At 38.8% G+C, this 22643-nt stretch overlaps 1 long non-coding RNA gene and 1 other non-coding gene across 2 annotated transcripts in view; one reads left to right on the top strand and one right to left on the bottom strand.

Moving 5' to 3' along the window:
- The window catches only part of LOC131404733 (uncharacterized), an 84671-nt gene that overhangs the window by 26904 nt on the left and 35124 nt on the right, over positions 1 to 22643 (top strand). Inside the window, exon 2 of the long non-coding RNA XR_009219840.1 lies at positions 5056 to 5146. This is a non-coding gene — a long non-coding RNA (uncharacterized LOC131404733). The remainder of the gene's footprint in view (positions 1 to 5055; positions 5147 to 22643) is intronic.
- Positions 21775 to 21877, bottom strand: LOC131405051 (U6 spliceosomal RNA). Its single transcript, XR_009219913.1, has one exon. It is a non-coding gene; the product is annotated as a U6 spliceosomal RNA (small nuclear RNA).

Genomic DNA, 22643 nt, shown 5'->3' with positions numbered 1-22643 from the left:
CGAACGTGGCTGCCTAGTAGCAGTGGGGATTACAGAATTCCAGGACAGCAGGGCTAAGCGGCAGCACCTTCAGAAGCAGTTTGGGTGAAAAATACTGGAGGGCCAGGACTAGGGTGATGGAAGACATGCGACTAGAATGCAAAATTAAAGAAGGCGCTTATTTTCAGGGTTGTGCAAGTGCTGACCTGAGAGTGAGTGCCTCCTTAAGAGTGAGGCATTTAGGGCAGCAGTGTTGGGATGCACATTGGGAGAGGACCTCCTGACCTGTAGGAATCTATGAAGAGGTTTAATAGAATATGGTGTTTCTTAACATAAAGGTCAGCCAACATGGGTATTGTTTGATATATAATCAAAAGAGATCAAGAACGAATGATCCAAAGACTGAGGTAAGCCACTTCAATAGAAAGTCATGATCTGTTGACCAATTACCTTGTTTTCCCCCTGGTAATTTTCTCACCAGTTCTCAGACTGAAAGTGAGGACAGATCCCTATGAGCAAGGATCATACAACAGCACAGCAAGTATATATGGTAGTAATTCTTCAGTCCTTCCCCAAAGGAAACTTCAGTAATTTACTTAAGTAATTGTGCACTAGAATCTTTAGAGGCCTGTTGGATCTGAGCTGTCTCTGACACCTGGAAACGGAAAGTGTCACCATGAGTCCATTTAAAATAGGAGATACAGGGGCCAGGCAATAAAAGGATTCCTATCTCACAGTGATCCACTGGGTTTATAGACCCACCTGGTGATCATTTCTGTGGTTCTCAAGTGTATAGCAGTTTGTAGAATCCTCACACTAGTTTTCTGGCTTTTGGAATGAGAGCTATCACAGTAAGAAAACCTCTGTAAAGAAACCCTGCAAATAATATCATTCAATGATGAAACACTGAATGCTTTTCCCCTAAGATTAGAAATCAAAGCAAGACTATCTACTCTCATCATTCCTATTCAGTAAGAGAAGCAAATGAAGGTGTACAGTTTGGAAAGGTAGAAACAAAACTGTGTTTATTTGTAGACAACATGATCATTTATTTGGTAAATTCCAAGGAATTTACAGAAAACTTACTAGTACTAATGATAGAATTTAATGAGATCACAATATACATGGTGAAGATATAAAAATCAATTGTATTTGTATATACTAGCAAAGAAACATTGGAAATTTAAATTTAAAAAGTACCTCCATCTCAAGGGCAATATGCTGGGTGACAAAAGCCATTTTCAAAAGATTCTGTACTGTATGGTTCCGTTTGTAAAACATTGTCAAAGCGACAAAATGATAGAGATGGAGAACAGATTAGTAGTTACCAGTATTAGAGATGGTAGGCCAGGGGAGAGGGGTGAATGTGAATATCAAAAGGGTAGTTCAGGGAGGATCTTTGTGGTGATGAAATAATTCTGTATCTTGATTGCTGTGGTTGTTTCATCAGTCTACACTGTGATAAAATAGCATAGAACTATACAGACATTGAACTAGTCAATTTCCTGATATTATTGATATTATTATAGTTCTCTAAGATATAACCATTGGGAAAAACTGGGTGAAGGGTACATGGAACCTCTCTGTACTATCTTTTCAACTTTCTGTAAATCTATACTGATTTCCAAATAAAAAGTTTAAAAAATGACACAAGCTCTATATGGTACATGGCAGCTGAAAGCTCCAAAACATTTATCAAAGAAAACAAAAAAAACCTATGTAATGGAGTGATATACCGTGTTTATGGATTGGAAGACTCAACATTATTAAGATTTCAGTTCTCCTCAAATTGATCTCAAGTTTTAAAACTTTCCAATCCAAATTGGATGTTTTGTAGAAATTGATGAGCTATTTCTAAAATGTACATGGATAAGCCAAGGACCTAAAATAGCCAAAACAATTTTGCAAAAGAACGAAAAGTTAAAAGACTTGTACTTCTTGATTTCAAGACTTACTATAAAACTACAGGGCCGGCCCTGTGGCTTGACAGTTAAGTGCGTGCGCTCCGCTGCTGGCGGCCCGGGTTCGGATCCCGGGCGCGCACCGACGCACCGCTTCTCCAGCCATGCTGAGGCTGCGTCCCACATACAGCAACTAGAAGGATGTGCAGCTATGACATACAACTATCTACTGGGGCTTTGGGGGAAAAAAAGTAAATAAAAAATAATTAAAACCACAATGATCAACATATTGTGGTATTGGTATAGCAATGGATTTATAGATCAATAGAAAAAAATAGAGTCCAGAAATACACTAACATATATATGGTTAATTGATTGTGGACAAAGGTGCCAAGGTAATTCCGTGGAGAATGGGTAGTCTTTTTAACAAATGGTACTGGAACAATTGGACGTCCATATGCATAAAAAATTAACCTTGATTCTTACCTTCACCATATGAAAAAATTAACTCAAAATGGATCATAGACATAAATGTAAAACTAGCCAATCTGGGAACTACTAGTTTAAGAGAGATGCTATTCATTTATTCCTTTGTGTATTCCAGGGTCTAATCTTTGTTATAAGATTAGATCTCTAGCACCTATGTGCCTGGACCTCAGTGGCTTAACTCCTTGCAAAAGTGTCGATGCTGACTCATGTTTTCCTATATCCTTTCAGTTTTATAAAGCAATGATGCAGTTGGCTTTTTGAAAAATTCATGAACTGAGGTTGAAGGCATTATCTATCATATTATTCACTGTTCCTTGTAAAATAACCCCTGCATTAAATTTATTTTCTAGTTGCATAACAGACAAAAAAAGCCTATCCTTTAGAACGAATAAGTTTCTTTTTACCAGACAATGGAAATCTTTGATCCATTATATTTCCATTTTAGTTTGACTGAAAATAAGCTCAATCGAAATTATTATATAAATTAAATTTTAGTAAATTTGCTTCTATTTCTTATATGATTTTGATTTTTCACTTTTATTTTGGCAAGTTTAAATTATGCATATCTACTATAAACTGATATATTCTAAAATTTTTTTTGAAATTATTAAGTTTATACTGGGTACTGAGCTAAACATGAAAGAAAGAAAAACTTAAGAAAACTCTTTAGCAAGAAAAAATTTTAGTTGTATAAATATACATCATTTGTTATGTATAAATATTCATTATGAGTGATAATTCATCTTGTCTTTAAAGCTAAAAATATCAGTATCAGAAAGTTGATAATTTGCTAAAACTGATGGGAATGCAGGATTAGGAGCTATTCACAGGACTGTTTGTGGATCAGAAGAATTTTTGGAAAACCGTGTTCCTTTTCTGACTCTTTGCTTCCCTCACTACAAAGTGGCACCTCAATCTGTAGTCTCTATTCATAGATAATTTTTCATCTGAAAGTCTTTGATTCACCAGCTTCCTCCTCCCCAGGCTCTCTCATTAAACCTGGAAAGAGAACGAATTGCATACTCATAGTTTGTTTCCCTGTAGTCAGAGAACAATATTTACCAGCAGAAAATTTTAATTGATCTTTCGTTGGGTTATATTAGCACCAGATAGGTGTCTCATGTAACTCCATACACTCTTTATTCATGATATAATTATTCAACACATACTATGGGCAGATCTCCGAGGGAAGTACAAAGATGAACTTGTCTTAGAGGAAGGGAAAACCTTCCACATAAAACAAGGAGACGAATATAACCGCTCTACTTTCTAGGGGTGGTAGCAATCATTTCAAGAAGGAAAGTAAACGCTCTCAATGGTGACAGTGCAAAAGTGATGTTTCAGTGGAAATAGTCTGAGGGCTTAGGGACAAGGAGAAAGGCAGTAATTTCCCCATCTTGCTTAGTAAAAATTCAAGTTAATAAGGAAGCAGGCAGGAGACTGAAGGACCCTTCTTGGAAGGAACTGGAGAACAACAGAGAGGACACCAGTAAACACTGATATTTGGGGATTCCTCTGAATTTGTTAGGGTATAAGTTAAGCTGTTGAAATGAAGGTCAAGTTTATATCTCTTTCATGCAACAGTCCAGGGGTGGAAGTGTATTCAGGTTGGTCAGCAGCTCTGTCAAATGAGGTCATCCAGGGATCAGGTCCCTTCCTCTTTGTTGCTCCAACATCCCCTAGGGTATTGTCCTCATCAGCACGGTGGAAGCTAGCTCACCAGCAACCTGTCAGCATCTCAACCCTCATAGATGGAAAGAGGAAGTGGAAGGTAAGCAATTTCCTTTTTAAGAAAGTGACTCAGAAGTTGCAGCCATTGGGAGGTTGCTCCACGGGAGACTCTAGCTGAGGAGCCATGTGCCCTGCTGATATTTAAAGGTCTGAGGGTATTTTCTATTACTTAAAGCAGGTAGGGGAAAATGGGTACTGGAAACAATTAGCAGCCTCTGCTATAGCTCCCAATAAGAAAAAAATAGCTCACTGTCTGATCTCCCCATAAGACCCACAGCTTATGTGGGTCTCACCCTTAAAAATGAACATGTAATCTAGAATCATCATCAACAGAAGTTTACAGAGAATAGAACATCCAAATAAACTATTATTAATATCCTCTGGAGATATGGGAGTAGTCATTATATCCACAAAGAATAGAACAATTTTTTTAAATGATGGGAACATTTTATAAAATTAATAAAATAGTTAAAATACAAAGTCAATGAAATATCCCCAAAGAATGTGGGGGAAGGGTGAGACAGAGATGATGGTGTAGGAAAGAGAAGAAAAAATTTAAGAAAATTACAGGATTAATAAAGAAGTCCAATATCTGACCAGTAAGATATCCATAAAGAAAAATGATTTTTCTTTTTCTCTTCAAAGAAGAGAAAATTACTGAAGATACTATAAAAATTTTCTGAGAAAATTTCTCAGAAAAAAGGAATATGAGTTTCCATGTAGAAGAATGGAGATAAAGAAAAAATCCTATATGACCAGTAATAAAAATTGCTTCTGACTTCTCAATTACAGTAGGGGAAACTATCATTCGAAGATATTCTTTAAAAATTCTAAAAGAAAATTATTTGTAATTCAGTTTTCTACATTCAGCTGAATTATGAATCAAGTATTCAGATAAAGACAGTTTCAAATATACAGGAGCTCAATATTTTACTTTCTATGCATCATTTCATAGGTAGTTCCTTGAGGATGTATTCCAGTAAAATGAGGAAATAAATCAAGAAAGAGGAGAACATGAGTCCAAGAAGTAAAGACAGAGCAGGAAGGTGAGTATACAGACATGAGAGCATCCACTCATGTTGAAGTGTATGGCAGACACTGTCAAATTCCTGTCAAGATCACCAGGGCCCTACCACTACAGAACACCCTAGACAATTTCCAAAAGCCAGTATCTGCTTTGTTCGCCCAAGCTTTTTACAGAGCCATTGAAGGCTACTCTGATGACTTGCACAGCAGGTCAAAAATACCAAGTAATTAACACTTCCCAGAAGCAGACCTTAATGTCCATGAGTGATGGAAGTTATTATACCAATATCCCAGCTCCCTTGCCCTTTGAATGGGAAAACTCTCAGGTATGTGTCTGACACCCCTTTATAGTTTCCCCATGGGTTTACGTTCCACTCACCCACAGAGGTAGGTGGCTTGACAATACACATCTTATTGTCTGCCTTCCCTTCCCTGTCTCACCGCCCCACTCAATTTCTCAAATATTCATAAAAACATTTTTGAGCACCTATATAACAATCCACCAAGTATTTATGAATATATAACACCCTTAAGATATCAGTTATCTAATTATCTAACACACAATGAACTCACAAATGGGTTTTTGTGTGGAGAATGCAATGATATGATACAATACCAAATACAAATTAGGTTTTCATTCTACTCTTCAAAAAAAAATTTATCTAATGTAAATGAACAGTTGAATACCTTGTTTAAGATAGAAAATTAATTCAAATTGGACTTGACAAAGAAAATAAACAAGGAAGTAATAATCAAAAATTATTACTTAATGATTGAAGACTTTTCTGAGGGAGGCTTGGTGGCAAGAGGAGGGAGATGGAGGTGGTGCTGTAGTTTCTCTTGACGGTGGGAGAAGGTGAGTGAGAATCAGTGAGAGCAAGTGAGTGAAACAGTAAGTACCAGAATGTTTTCCGTATCTAACCCCAAGGAACTGGTCAACACCCTCTCTTCCAGACCATGCAGACCTTGGAAGTACATAGGGAACCACTACAGGAAGCCACAGACATAGATTGAACATCTGTTTGGGTTTCCTTTGCTTACAGTTATACAGCTCCTGCTAACATGAGACTATGCTGGCAATTCCGTTTTTTTGTTTTTTGTTTTTAATGTGATACATCTGCCCACCTTATGACTTGGCAATTATTTTTCTGTATGTTCTAAAATTTATTTTTGGTATTTGGTATAAAATTATTCAGGGTCCTTTCCTTCTTCTTTGACCAATCATCTTGAGCAGCAGATTGAATGAGTTCCTCTCTTATAAATTCTTCCAATGAGGCTTTTCTAGATCTCTTAGTCTCACTTACACTCTTAATAGTCTTTTCCACTTTCATAGATCATATTTTCAGTGAATAAAGTAGAGAAATGCTATGTATAATGCACAAGGCATTTCAACAATGTGAACAGAGAGGTGATCCTATTGAGAAAATGTCTGAGGTACCCCAAGTGCTCAGACTACATCCTCATGCCCTGAACCAAAAAGAGAAACTTGATATTTGTTATAATGGATTTTTGACTTATTGTAAATTTTAATTAAGCTGTTTTGCAGGTAAGTCTAGCAAATATTTGATTTGTGAGGATGCAAATAACAAGAGATATCACTATGGGCACAAAGTCCAATGGGAGATGGAAAGCTAAATGACTCACTCTAAGAAAGTGAAGGGAATTGTGTTATAGCAAACTAAAAGCAAATGATGCAGGGGTCTGATAAGGGAAAATGAGATATTTGAGTAGAGAGAGAGACTGGTAGACTAGAACAGGTGTCAACAGAGAGTCACAGAGAAAAGGCAACTGTAGAAAAGGCCATCTGTGCTCCACTCATGTCCCTACCCTGGAGGTTACTGCAAGCAGCCCCATATGTCACCAGTTGCCAGGGTCCTTGTGCTCAGAAACCTGCTCAGCTGATCAGCAGAAACTGTGAGATGTCTTGGGAGTCAATGCCACCGGAGTAAGCCTCTACCAGTGAGGAAAGGGAGTTGGTGGATAAATATCCCAGGTCCTCATCCTCAGGAGGATAAATCAAAGGTGTGTTGCACACACTTTCAGAGGGTAGTCAGCATAATTGAGCTCCTGTTAGTAATGACAATAATCCCCTCAATAATGCTCCCTCCTTAGGCTGACCTCCCTTCCCCGTCTTACCATCCTCTTGCTCACTATGCTTTCTGGGCCCACCAACCAAGGAAACTAGTTACCCACAAATCCTTTGTCTAGGGGAAACCAAAATAAATATCAACCAAAAGAATTCCTAGCAGCAGAAGCAGGTAATGGCTTTCAAGAACATGGATATGTACTTTCCATGTTAAGTAGGTTTCTCTTATAGTTCAAGCCCCTCTGTTATCTTTAAAGTTCAGTGAAAGCCTGCAACATGCTATTTCCTCTTCTGAGTATGTTTGGAGAAATTAACCAAAAGAGGTCATTGTTCCCCATACGGTTCTGTGTTCTAGGGAAAGATGAGAAAACCAGCAGAGCTGAAATATGAGTGAGAAAGAGATTTCAGAGGATGCAAAGTTGGAGGAAGTGGTGAGTGGAAGGAATAAAAGCCTCCAAGTACCCCGAGATATAAAACTGATTGATGTGGGGTTTCTCCTCGTGTGTGTGGGATAGTTGCTCAAGCCATTTTACTTTTCTATCAAGGACAATGAGGACCAAATCAGATGGAGGACTTGGAAATACACAGGTGGCTGCCGCGTGGGCTTCACACATCAGTCTTTCAGAATTTGTTCTCTGAGGGTGGAATAAGGAGGTCAGACACAAACATAAGTCCCCGCTGTGTAAGGCAAAAGTGAAGAAGTAGTATTAGTGAGCCAGATGCCAAGCAGCGGGGCATGGGGGTTTAGAAAAGGGCATGACTCCCTTCAGATGGGGGAGAATGGACAAGGCTTTTTGGGGGTGTTGACATTTAATCTGAGGTTTTAAGGACATGAGTGATTCGGACATGTATAGCTCTGGAATAAAGGTATTCAAGGGAAATATACAGGGGTGATTATGCAAACGTACATTTTCAAGGTCTCCGCAGTAAAATAAAAGTATTAATGTAATGAGTTTGTTTAGGAACTTTTTGATGGGGTCCTAACCGAGCATGGAGACAAATAGTTTTGATATGTGAATATTTATTACAGTGAATTTTGGTACCAAAGAGATGGTAAAGTTGATAAACTAATGTGATCCATATTGAATTGAAAGCAGCAAGGCGCCTTTTTCTGCCTCGTTTGGGAGAAATTACACTGATGACTCCAGAGGGGATTTCCTTTGTCTGTTCCTAGTTCTAGTAGTTGAATCTCCAGAGAAGCTTATACTCTTCCAGGGCCATTTTCACATCCTCCAGGTTTTCTTCCTGCTAGCACTTGCTCACAGACTTCAGGGACCTCCTAAAAGTGATATGGGTGGTAAATGTGCTTGAGAGGCTTCTCTCCACCTCCCGAGGAGGGTACATCCTGACAATGGCACGACTACAGGATCAGGTCCAAGACCAACCCCAGGACTGGCGGGTGAGCAGGAAAACCAGAATACACTTTGGGCCCTATCATAGTCTTTCCCAGAGGGATGTAGATCTGTTCTGAGACAGCTTCCCAGAAGGCCTCCATTGGGACGGGCTATTTCTTCTCCAAAAAAGGAACAACACTATATTATACAGCCTAGAAAATTTAATGTTAGAAGCCTATGAGACCCTCTTCTCCCTAAGGGGCTCATTTTTTTCTGCTGTCAAGTGAGAGCAGAGAAACTTGCCACTCATAACTTATCAGATTTCTTCAAGGCAAAAAAAAAAAAAGAGTTCCATTGACTAACTGAGAAATTAATCCTGACAAGTCAGATCTCATCATTGCTGGTTAGGACAGTGCTCTGTGGGTGGCACGGGGGTTTTTTAGGGTTCGATAGCACAGGAACTTCTTTGGATTGTGCCACTCATCTACTCACACCTGGGCACCTTGGGATACCAGGTTCTGTTCTCCGAGCAAGTGATACTTTGGGGGCCAACCATACTATAGCCAGAGTCACACTAGATGATGACATTTTCAGGTTCAACATATTCGTCCTTATCCACAGACAGCTTTCCATTTTCTATCTCTGGTTTCAGACACAGCTACAACGGAGACAGTTTTAAGCAATCTGTAAATCTAAAAAGAAAGATATGAGTCTATGGTAATAAAAATTAACTATATTTAAGTGCTGCTGTTTTATCTTTTCTTTCATTTTGATGATTAAAATAATATCCATTAACGTATGTATTAAGCATTGGCTATGTATCAGACTTCGGGCTAGTACTTTATGTGATTACCTCATTTAACTCCAACTCAGCTCTATGAAATGAGCACTGTTATTATTTCCATTTTATCTAGGAGAAATCTAGGAGAAAATGAGATACAGAAAGGTTAAGAAGCTTGCCCAAGGGCCGGCCCCGTGGCTTAGCGATTAAGTGCGCGTGCTCTGCTGCTGGTGGCTCCGGTTCGGATCCTGGGCGCGCACCCACGCACCGTTTCTCCAGCCATGCAGAGGCTGCGTCCCACGTACAGCAACTAGAAGGATGTGCAGCTATGACATACAACTATCTACTAGGGCTTTGGGGGGGAAAAAAAAAGGAAGAGGATTGGCAATAGATGTTAGCTCAGAGCCTGTCTTCCTCAGCAAAAAGAGGAGGATTAGCATGGATGTTAGCTCAGGGCTGATCTTCCTCACAAAAAAAAAAAAAAAAGAAAGAAACTTGCCCAAGGTTATAACATTTTTAAATAACATGACAGGATATAAAAAAGGCGTGTGACCCCAGATTCTCAGCTATCAAAGCAGCTATCTCTCGTATCTTGATTCCGGCAAGACACTAGGTATGAAATCTTCCCTCTTGCCTATTATCCTCCTGTGTGCAATGGAGACAATGGTGGCAAATAATCCCTGGAGGTGTTGATGGCAAAGTGATACTGAGCCTGTGTGCACATAAAACTGGGACCCGATCTTGACTCCTCCTGTCCCTGTAACAGATTGGCAAACCGGGAGTCCCCCACCACATGCCCACATCATGGGCAGGTGGTGCCGGGCACAAGGATCCCATGGAAATATCTGTCATTTCATGGTGTTTGGAATTAGCCCATGAGAGCCTACATTCATGCTAGAACAAGTATCCATGAAAATTTTGCTACAGGCCACAGCTACCATCACATAAATTGTACCACCTGTAGAATATTTCTGGAAATATATATAAGAAAGTGGGAATAGGGGATGCCTCAAGAAGGCTGAATTTTGTGCCTGAGAGAAAGAAGTAAGAGAGAGATGACTGCTTCTGTATGCCTTTTGTATTATTTGTATTGAGCACCATCTGACTATGGTAATTATTCAAAATAAATCTAATCAAATCAAATGTTTTCATGTTTCCTCTGGCAGAGAAGAAACTTGACTCTCAATCCCTTCATGACAGTTCCACCTGCTTAGTCATGAGCTGAAAAGGGATCTGGGGTTACCTTTACATTGAGGGGATTCAGGTGTCCAGCATAAAGAACTGCACGAGAATCAGGTCTGTCCAACCAGAGTGTATCCTTTGTCACATTCATACGTAACCTCCTTTCTGAATCAAGTGTATGACTGTATTTGTGTAGGTAGGATGTCCATGGGCAATGATAGGAGGAAAATAGCAACCTTGTTGGTGAGACATAAAAGTGAGAGAGTGTGAGCTTGAGACTATAAAAAATAACACATCCCAGAATCTGCGTGGTTTGTAGGAGGTTTCATTCTGTCCTTTCATCTTCTTTGCCCATAGGATCACTTAGCCAAACCCAAGATCTGTGCTGCCCTCTTGTAAGCCTCAGGCTGAGGAACTGTAGGTAGTACAAAAGAAATCACAAGCACTTAGGTTTTTTTTTTGGGAGGAAGATCAGCCCTGTGCTAACATCTGCCAATCCTCCTCTTTTTTTGCTGAGGAAGACTGGCCCTGGGCTAACATCCGTGCCCATCTTTCCCACTTCATATGGGACGCCACCACAGCATGGCTTGCCGAGCGGTGCGTGTGTGCGCGCCCAGGATCCGAACTGGTGAACGCCAGGCCGCCACAGTGGAGCGCGCGCACCTAACCGCTTGCGCCTCTGGGCCGGCCCCAAGCACTTAGGTTTTCCTTCATTTCTTTGACAAGTGCACTAAACTTTACACTGGTTAGGGACTATTTTGGCGTGAAGGCTAGATTAAGCCCAAAGTTACGTTGTACCAACGGTACACTGCATCGATTTCAGGCTAGATGCAGAGAAGTGCATCTGTGAGAAACTATAAAGATGCTAAATAAATTCACCATCTCTGAGTCATTGCTCCCAAGCAAAATGGTCCATCCATCCCCACCAAGAATATACTTACTGAACTGTAATATCCTTTAGAAAAGAGCTCATAGAAAGAATAAAAATGATGACGTGCATGTTGAAATAATAGACATGACATGGTGCAGAGCACCTCTCTGAAAGAGAACACTGTCAGGTTCCACAAACACTGCTTGAGAAATTTAAATAAAACAGATCATCAAGAATGTCAGATAAAATACTATACTGATGGACTTAGTAGTTATAAGTACTGTCCTAAGATGCCTCCTAGAGGCATGGAAAACATGATGGCCCACAGTAAGTGAGATTGAAATTCTGGAATTGCCATGGCAGATGATAAAAAGAAAGATTAAATGACTCAGGGAAGTGAGCATGCTGGAGTGGATCTTCTATATATGCTGGAAAATCATATAACATAATCATGAATTATGTTATATGGGAAGGCCTGGAGGATACATTTACCAAGGTCATAAGGAATTCCCCCACAAGAGGAGCACTAATATCAAAGGCCAGAGCTAATGATAGGAAGACCATTAAAGAACAAGTTTCACTCTTAGAAATAGCAATCAGAGAGGTGCTCATATGCTTTAGAAGCTAAGTAAATGTAATCATCATAATGAGTGGCAAGGTAGAGAGACAACCGGAAGTGCCTAAGAGTTATGAAGATGGTTAATAGAACACGTTGTTTATAGGGGTGAAAATAGATGAGCAGCTGGCAAAGATACTACTCAATTTGTACCATCAAAAGAAATTAAGGATGGATGATCAGGAGACTGATGGCATTTGGCCCAATAAAAAGTCACAATCCCTTGCTCAGTTTTGGACCTGTGCTGGCTGTCAGACCTGGAGATCATTGACTGAAGAAAAAGACAGTTCCCAGGAGAAAGATACTACAACACCTTGGAAAGTATGTACAGTAATGAGTCCCCAAGTCTTCCAAGTGAACCTCTGTCTATGTTTGCAGCTAACTGTGTGCTGGTAAAAGGTGCACAATAATCCAAGGATTAATGGACATAGATCTTGAGTTGACATTGATACCTGAAACCAACATGGCTCCCCTATTAGACCACTTGGTGGTCTTTTCCATTATATTTGAAAGTATAATCGGAATAGAGGAAATTGGTAGTTGGCACAACATCTATATTGGGTCCTTGGTCTATGGGGAAGGAACTATTGTATCCAAGAAGGCCAAGTAAAAGCCATTGATACCACCCCCTCCCCCTTGAGGCAAAGAAGGTAAATTAGAAAAAAATATCACGTGCTGAGGGGTAAGGGAAAAGGGAGAAATTAGTGCCACTCCTAAAGAACTAAGATGCAGAATTGGTCATCCCCATCATAACTACATTTACTTCACCAGTCTGTCTACTACAAAAACTAGGATTCTGGAGACTTACAGTAGACTACTGAAAACTCAACATTTTAGCCCCAATTGCAGCCACTGTATCAGATGTGGTATTTTTGCTAGAGCAGATTAATATGTCTTTGGGTAAATGAGGCAACTGATTTATCAGAGGCCTTCTTTTCCATCTCTATTGGAAAAGAGGGTCAGAAACGGTTTGCATACACATGGAGGGGTCAAGATCATATATTTGCTGTTTTAGCCCTGGGCTATGATAACTCACCTGCCTCTGTCATAATAGAGTCTGAAGATATCATGACTATCTGGACATCCACAGAATACCACATTGATCCAGTACATGAATGGTATCTTGTTAATTCTACTAAATAACTCAAGAAGTAGCTAGCATGGTGATGCTCCAGTGTATAGGAGATAAAGAAGCAAGAAAGGAAGGAAGTTCAGAAAGGCAGGTTCAAATAGATTTGGGTGGGTCTTGTACTGCAGGTTAAGGCATATGAACAGAAGGAAAGGAAGAAAAGAGAATAAATAACAGGAAACAGAAGGTAATAATTCAAAAGTCTAGCTGATCTATTAGATGTGGCCTATTTTTACTGACTCAGAAAAGAAAAGGAAACCAGAAGGTCAAGAGAATGGTGGTAAACAATGGGGAAAAAAAGAGCAAGTTGGAACCAAGGCAGTGCTTTTTAAGAAATTTATCCATTCCAAGCATCACGCAGAGTATACAAACTCTTTTACCTAATTTGAAACCTTCCTTTAACACCTTCCATCACTTTGATATGAAGAAACTTCTAAAGTAACGTAATTCCATAAGCTGTTACTCTGGTCACATGTTGGAGCTTTGGGACTCCACATACCATCTGCTTCACATCTGGCTTCAAACATATTTTTCATAGCGTATATATGAAACCACATCTCCGTAGGAATAGACACAGCTATTAGCGGAACCACTTTTTCTCTGGTGAGTGATTTTGCCATTCTTCAGCTTTGGTATTGGCAACATTACTCTGAAAAATAAAAAGTGAGGCTAATGGCTAGCAAAATCACCCTGCGGAGGCTCCTATGGCTGACAATCTCATTTCCACCTTTGGAAGATCTCATCACCAAAGAGAAACTGGGGAAACAGTGTCCTGAGACAGTTGGAGTCTGCTCTCCCTGTCCTTGATTTTCTAAAGTTCTCCAACGCAGTCGTCTCCCTCCAACTAAATAATTTCATAGGAGACTCCAAAATGAGAAGTTGAATTAAACCTATATGAACATGTAAATTTTAAAAATTATTCAAAAACAGTGACAAATAACATCCATCTTCTTATGGCTTCATTAAGACTGAAACCAAGTAATGAAGTTTCAGAAGTGTATACATTTTAGAAATAAAAGTTTAAAAACATTTACAACACATGAGTATTTAGAAGACCCTCTCCTGGCCTTTCTCATGGATCTTTCAACTTTGACTATCACTATTTTCTTATATGAACTCTCTTCTGTAGGCTAATTAATCCATCTAGCCAAATATGCCACTCACATCTCCATATCCGTGCCTATGCTTATATCATCTTTCCTACCTAGATTGTTACTCTTTCTCTGTTTGCTACTCAAGTCCCACTTGCTCTGTGAAGGCGTCTCTTACTGCTCCAGCAAATAGTTATCATTTATTTCTCTGAGTTGCTACAGCAGTTATTAGGAAGAGATTATATATCCTATCCAACTGTTTGTTAAGATCTTACTATAATCTACACATTATGTATACATTATTTATGTATACTATGACATAATGTACACCATACATAGTATACGTATAGTATGTATACTATAGATAGTATGTATACGTAATCTAGACATTTCACATATTCTCTCATTCAATCCTCACAACATTCCTGAGAGGTAGACATTATCATCTTCCCTACTTTTTTATAGCAGAAAACAGACCCTTGGAGAGGTTAAGTATCTTGTTCCAAGTGAGGCAGCTACTGAGTGACAGAGACAACTGAGATCTGTCTTGCTCAAAAGTCCATATTATGTGTGGCTTCAGTCTATATTCTCTAGTGATTATTTAACAGCTAATTTATACTATTCATATTTATATTTTTTCCCTATTGAGAGCAGGGAACACGTCTCAAGTATCTTCGTGTCTTTGCTCTTGCCATTGTAGGTCCAAAATGCACATTCCCTGTCTGCAAGCCTAGGGTTCACAAATGGAATTTTCTAAGCCACAGATCAAACACATCATTAAAAAATGCCTTTTTATGAATTAACCCAGCAAATATTTATGTAAATTGATTCCAGTGAGGCTGTTCAGCAGACATTGAGGCATAATTCTTGCAACACTGTAAGGAAAATAAATCACAACCACATGAATAGCAAAACCACAATATCAGTCGGTTTTTAATAATGTGTTTAAAGACAAGGAATGCCAGCAAAACAGGTATGAAAAAGAAGGAAAGAGAAAACTAAGGGAGAAAGGATAAGATGATGTTTCCTAGAGGAGACTGGAAGTATATTTTAAGGTTTGGATAGAAATTTCTTTGATGGATGAGATAGAGACAGGCATTTTGTCTTGGAGTGATGATTTGAACAAAGGCTTAGAGGCAGCAGAAAGTTGTTATTGAAGGATGAAAAAGAGGCAAGCTCAGAACCAGAGTGAGACAGATTGGGGAATATCTTATACTGAACATGGACCAGAGGTAAGGTGGGATTTTGAGGGAATGGAAGAGGAAGGGATAAATACAAAGAAACCTGAAGGAATCATGACAAGTCTCTGTGACTTGTTGAACGTAATCTACCATCACTGCCTCATAAAGGAAGAGGAGGCCTGGAAGGTCCAGGGGATGTTGCTCAGGGAAGGCAATGAGAGTGACGAGGTGGGGTAGAGCTTCGGAAGAATAACACATTTAGCCATTTCAATTTCTAAGAGAGGAGAATCACCTAGGAAATATGAATTATTTTATATAACCTTACAATTTCCCTTAAAATAGCCATCATTATGATGTAAAAACTTCCAAAGTAAAATACTTTTGTACTTTCCTTAGAAAAACAACTCCGAAGTCACTCTGTGATATTAAGAAAGTTCAGAGGGGCCAGCCCAGTGGCTTAGTGGTTAAGTTTGCAGCTCTGCTTTTGTGGCCTGGGGTTCATGGGTTCAGATCCTGGGTGTGGACCTACACATCGATCATCAAGCCACGCTGTGGCAGCATCCCAGATATAAAATAGAGGAAGATTGGCACAAATGTTAGCTCAGGGACAATCTTCCTCACACACACAAAAAACAAACAAAAAAGAAAGAAAATTCATAAAGCCTGAACAGCATGAAATCATTCTGGGGCCCTAGAAATTAGTCTTGACAAAGGATGACAAGGTGGCATTTGTGGGATCCCACATTCCCTCTGCTTGGCATGTAATCCTTGTATCATCAGAATGGGGAAAATACCCAATATCACATGAATAGAAAACAGAGTCTCCATTGAAATGGACGTAGCTGTTGGTGAAATCTCTTCTCTACGGCATGATTTTGTCATAGAGCATTACATGCTCCGATAAATGGTATAAGAGATATGTATGTATATATTTAAAAAATAGTCTTACAAATTCTTTCTTTTAAAGAAGAAGTCATAGCAGCATATGAATAAGAAATGTGACTGTTATTGGTGTATTTCCATTTATAAACTAAAACAAGTACTCATATCTGCATTTATAACTAGCACTACTCTAGTGTGGACTGTGGGTCCTTGCAAACATTTTTAGTGCTCATTGGTTAGGGATGATTATAACCTAATTTGCAATAAAATACCTAACACTTTTATAATGTTTTCAATTTATACGATGCTTTGTAATTTTACTCTAATAAATTTACTCATTATTTGTAATAACATAAAATTTTCCTTTTTGGATGGCAAAAGTTTTCTATTCAATCACTAATGCAATAGGAAAGTAATTAACCCTATAGAAGAATTAATTCTTTAAGAATTTAGGAGTATCCATTTAAATATAATACATTCATATAAAAATTGAAAGGTTTTTTTGTGGCTAGATAAGCTCCTCAAGGATTTGTAATATTTTGCTTTCCAAGTAACTGTAGCTTATACTGGGGGGACTAAAACGATTTACATACATTTCTTAACAAAATACTTCATTGTACTTCTCCAAAATTGTACTGAATTATTGCCATTTGGTGATATCTAACTAATTCTTAGTCATTAGAATTCTTCTCCATACCTTGGTTGAAACTCTCCCCTCTTTTCAATTGCCTCTGTACTCACCACACAGGACATGTGGGCATTGCAGTAGAGACAGGACCCCAAGGAAGCACAGTGCTGGGAAAATTCCCTGCAACTTGGGGGACATGGTGAAGAGTCTCAGAGAGATAGCAGTGGGGCTCAGTGTTCTCAGATGCCCTGAATCAGGCTGAAGTGGAGGTTCTAAGTCAGTAGTAAATGGATGCCTGAACCAAGGAACTAAGTTTTGGCAAGGCCACAGCTTTGAGTCACTAAGGGGAGGGGCAGAATTGAGTAGACCAGGTATTGGACAGGACCCAAAACGGTCAAGCAAATAAAGCTCCAAGTCTTGGGGAGAATGATATGAGCTTGACATGAAAGCTCTCTGAGATTCTGTGGATACTTATGATCATAACCCAGAGACTGTCTCACTGTTGTAGGGGGTAGGGGTGAATTGTTGGCTTGTTGCCTCTATGTAGACATCATTGCTCTGTGAGTAATCAAGGAAAACTAAGAAAATGGTACAGTGTGTGTGACACTTCCTTCAGGGATCAGGGTGAGATGCTGAGGTACATTCCATGCCATCTCACAGTAGTGTCAGGTCTTCATTCACTAGTGTTAATTCTCAGTAGGAAGGTGGGATAAAAAAGAACTCTAGTTAAATTTCTTCTTAAACACTTGACAGCCTAATTGGAATAGAGAAAGTATGCAAGTCCACAATTGTGAAAAGAGAAAAAAACAGTCCAAACAACAATTATTCCCTCAATATTTAAGTTGCCTTGAGTATCTATGACACCAAATTAATCAACTTTGAGGTTACACTAGTTAGAGAGTAAAGGCAAATTTCTCAGAGTGCTGTTTACAGCACAGATAAAGCATGCATGGAAAATTATATGGTAGAGGATTAAGCATTACAAATTGACAAAGGATCATGACAACTTCAAGAATTTCTTGATGGCACGGGATCAGAGTGAAGGACTTTCCAGCCCAGCATTATATCTCCGACAAAAGCAGTAAATGATAAGTTGCAAAAGGCATATTTGTTAACCCCAAGACTTAGTTTGTTAATAACTATCTGGGTTAAGACTAGTCCATTAATAACTATCTGATTCTTTCACTCAGATAATTTCTTTTAGTCTCTGAGAAGACCACAGGTAAATTTACCAACCTGGATTTCATGTTTTCCCCCTTGGACCAGCTGTGGATATCTGTTGCTTGAAGATACATAGATATTCATCTACAGAGGATGGTGAACACTGGAAAATGTCCGAAAATGACCTTTACCACCAGAGAGGACTATAATGAGTGCAACATGAGCCGTGTAACAACCAAATTGTTTAGCTCTCAAAAATAAAGAGGAACATTCTCTGGAAATAACTGGGTGAATTCCTCTGTAAAATTGATGACAGCCCAATTAAATTTCAACTTTCCTGAAGAGAAAGGAAAGCAAATAAACTCACCATGTGGTTGCTTAATCTTATAAAGAGGAACTAGAATAAAATCAGAGTATGTCAGATAAAAGAGAGACTTTAAGTAATTTAACAGAAGATTGTTTTAAAAAAACAGCATCTATTTATTAACCATCTTCCAAACTTTTACATGCATCATTGCATTTAATTTCTTAAATCAAAACTAAACATAGGTATTACAACCACATTTTACAGATAAAGAAACTGATTCAGATGAAGAAGACTGAGTATACTTCCCAAACTTTTCTCATCAGAGGAAATGGCAGTTTCTGAACCCAGTCTGATTCAAATCTCAAGCTCTTTCTACTATACCAAACTAATTTCTATTTAATGGAATCAGATTGCAAACGTTTCTTTTGCAGGATCCTGAACCTGTCATTTAGGAGACCATGCCTAGGAATGTTCTGCTTCTACTACGGTAGAAAAGACCCCAGACTACCTGCTCTATCAGGAGACCAAATCCCTATATGATCTACTGAGAATTAGCCCTGTGGCTTAGCCACGGGTCTCAATAACTCAGGCCTGTCTCCACATATGTTTAAAGAAGGGTTTGAGACTAGAATGGGCTCTGATATTTTCAGTTCAGAAATTCTCAGTTTGTGCAATAATGGCAAAAAAAAGTGAAAAAAAATATTTATTATCTTAAATAGACAGGAAGGGCAGGAACAGAGCTAAAATCTTAAGTGATAAAACCCTCCTCCTATGGCCCAATTCATCACGAAAAGATCACATCAACACCTATGAATGAACAAAATACATTAATGGATAAAAACTCACTATTTGCCTTAGCCTGCCAAGAAGCAGTCCTTAAGACAAGGATTTGAGTGCTAGCAATCTATCTGAGAGGTGATCCTAGAATGCACCATTAAAGAAATATGGACGTTAAAATGGAAGGGAAGAAAATGAATACAGCTTGCATTAGTGAGCAGGTTACCTCTGTGGGCAACTGAAGCTAAATCTTTTAGGGAATCTTAGGCAGTGAGTGTAGAACATGCCTCAGACATATCCTACCTGGAACAAGAAAGCTGGCACTTTATCTACCAACGTCCATATCCCAGGGAGGCCAACCAACCACTTGACTTCCCATCTTGGATGATACAGTGATTTGTCTTTTCAGCAATACATTCTTATCTGGACTTAGAGTTACCATCCCTGTGGCCAGGGTTCTGCCAGCCAAACCACTTGTGGACTTACTGGATGCCTATTCCCTGTTGTGGTAGGACATGCAACATTGCTTCTGATCAAGAAAATTATTTGATGATGGAAAGTAAGTCAATGGACTGATGCTCCTGAAATTCACTGGTCCTACCTTGTATCCCATCCCACAGAAGCAGCTGACTTCATAAAAGAGTGGAATGTTCTATTGAATGCTCAGTCAGTGGATAAAGAATACCTTATGAATTTGGGGTATTGACCTATAGGATATGGTGTATCTTCTAAAATAGCAGTTGATAGTTGGAGCTCCCCTCAGTGGCCAGACTAGTGATACCAAGGACAGATATCACATAAAGACACGGACACAAGAGGAACCCCAGCTATTCTAGCCCCCAGCTTATAGTCTCTTCCCAGCTCGGGTAGTAGACATATGAGTAAGCAAACCTTCATATAACTCTAGCTCACAGTCTTTGAGTCACCCCTGATACTGAGTATCTGATACTGAGTAGAGCAAAGTTGTCCTCAGAGAGTCCTTCCCAGATTGCAGCTTTATGAACAAAATAAATGTTGTCATTTTAAGCCACTAGGTTTTGTGGTGGCTTATTTTGCAGTTACAAATAACATTAGAGCATTCTCTACGTTAACAGGAAAACAAATGTTTTTCCTAGCCTCGGTAGATGCAGAAAAAGCATTTGATAAAACTCAACACCTATTTATGATAAAAATAGAAACCTCTTAGCAAATTAGGAATGGAAGGGAACACCCCCAATCTGATTAGGAGTTTCTACAAAAAACCCACAACAAATATCCTATATAATGGTGAACTATTAAAAGTTTTCCTCCTGAGATCAATAGAGAGGAGAGATCAACTGCTATCACCACTTTCATTTGACATTGAACTGCAGGTCCTATCAATGGAAATGGAATATCAATCATTTGATAAATAGATAGGTAGATAAATAGATAGATAAATAGATAGAAGGAGTGAAAAGGAAGGGAAACTGTTATTATTCACGGGTGACATAATTAAGAACTCAGAAAATCCAAAGAAATATGTAGAAAATTTATTAGCATTAGCAACTCACCAAATACAAGGTCAATAAGAAAAACCAATTGTACTCTATACACTGTCAACAAAGTTAATGAAAAAGACATTTTTATAAAGATGTAATTTAAAATTCCAAGTGCCTAGGAATAAATCCAATGCAAGATGCGTAAGAGCTCTTCACTGAAAGCTAAAGAGATAAATAAAAGATCTAAATAAATGTAGGGAAATGCCATATTTATGAATTGGAAGGCACAACGTTGTGTAGATGTCCCAAACTGACCTATAGATATGATTCATCCTCATAAAAATGTCAGTAGGACTTTGATGGAAGTTGACAAGCTGATTCTAAAATTCAAACGGAATATGAAGGATCCAAATTGTAAAAACAACTTCTAGGAAGATGAAGCAGGACATGGAGGAGGAATAAGAGGAGAAGAGGAACAAAATTGGAGAACCTACCCTGCCAGAAGTCAAGATTTATTATAAAGCTATAGGGAATGAGACATTGTGGTATTGGTGTAAGATAGCCAAATAGATCAAAGGTTAACAACTGGGAGTCAAGCAACAAACCCCAAATATACATAGTCAATTGATTTATGACAAAGTTACACTACGGAGCAATGGGGGAAAGGGAGGTCTTTTCAATAAAAGTTGCCACGTCAGTTGGATATCTACACGGTAAAAATGAATCTTAGTTCTTTACTTCACAACATAACAATTTCTAGTGGATCACAGATCTAACTGTGAAAGTAAAATCATAAACCTCCTAAAACCAAACATGGGTAAATGTATTTGTGACCTTGGGATAGGCATAGATTTTTTTTTTCTTGCACAACAAATTTATTTTCTTTAAAGGCATATAGACAATACACAAAGTAAACATTTAACCAGGTCTTAACTTCTGCCAAGTATTATCTGTTCTAGAATAGTTCCATTAAGTTCCAGTCTAAATATACATATTTTTTGTGTGTGAGGAAGATCAGCCCTGAGCTAGCATCCATGCTAATCCTCCTCTTTTTGCTGAGGAAGACCGGCTCTGAGCTAACATCTATTGCCAATCCTCCTCCTTTTTTTCCCCCAAATCCCCAGTAGACAGTTGTATGTCATAGTTGCCCATCCTTCTAGTTAAAAATATGGAACGCTTCACGAATTTGCGTGTCATCCTTGCGCAGGGGCCATGCTAATCTTCTCTGTATCGTTCCAATTTTAGTATATCTGCTGCCAAAGCGAGCGCAGTCTAAATATTTTTAATTCAATAATCATCATCGTCATCAGAGTCCATTAGTTTTCTTCTGTTGAATCTATTGTTTTCTTTTCTGTCTGTTGGCTTACTTTTTCACAGATTTCTACTCAACTTTGTTCTGATACCTTCCCATTTAGTGGTCCATATCTTGCCATCTGTATAAGATAATTCTCTACTGCTTTAGTTTTTTCAGGCTTTGCAGGTGCTAACTGGCCTGGGTTGATTGATCTGGAACTTAGGCTGAGATACTGTTTCTCATTTCTGCTTCACTTCCTGTTGTGCTGTGTCTCCACGCATAATTAAAAGCTGGGCCTCACAGAAGTCAATGGGATAGTTTCCACTTACTACACTGTTTTGATAAGCTTCTAAAGTCATAAAATAATGGAAAGTTTTAGAATACAAACAAATATTAGGGAAGGGAATCCCTGTACTACGAAACTGCATTATAAGAATAATCTCTGAAAAATAAAATGTGCTTTGGTATTGGGAACTGATTCAAATGGCGCTTCCTTCAAGACCATCCCGCTCCATCTCTAACATGTTACTCTCGCTCTTTTTACAATATAGTCGTTACTTGAGCATTTTATCTATAGGATTAGTGTTTAGTGCCTGGCTCCTGCCCTGGACAGTCAACTGGATCAGAACAGATGTTTGTCTGTTCCCCGCTGTACCCTCAGCACCTGACACACAGTAGACCCTCAGAAAATGTATGTCGACTACTTGGGTCAGAACAACTGAATTCCAGAAAACAAT

The sequence above is a fragment of the Diceros bicornis genome, chromosome 4, assembly GCF_020826845.1.
Source record: "Diceros bicornis minor isolate mBicDic1 chromosome 4, mDicBic1.mat.cur, whole genome shotgun sequence".
In the NCBI taxonomy this organism is placed as follows: Eukaryota; Metazoa; Chordata; class Mammalia; order Perissodactyla; family Rhinocerotidae; genus Diceros; species Diceros bicornis.
The sequence above is the reverse complement of the archived record's forward strand: the minus strand, read 5'-3'. Positions and strand labels throughout refer to the sequence as shown.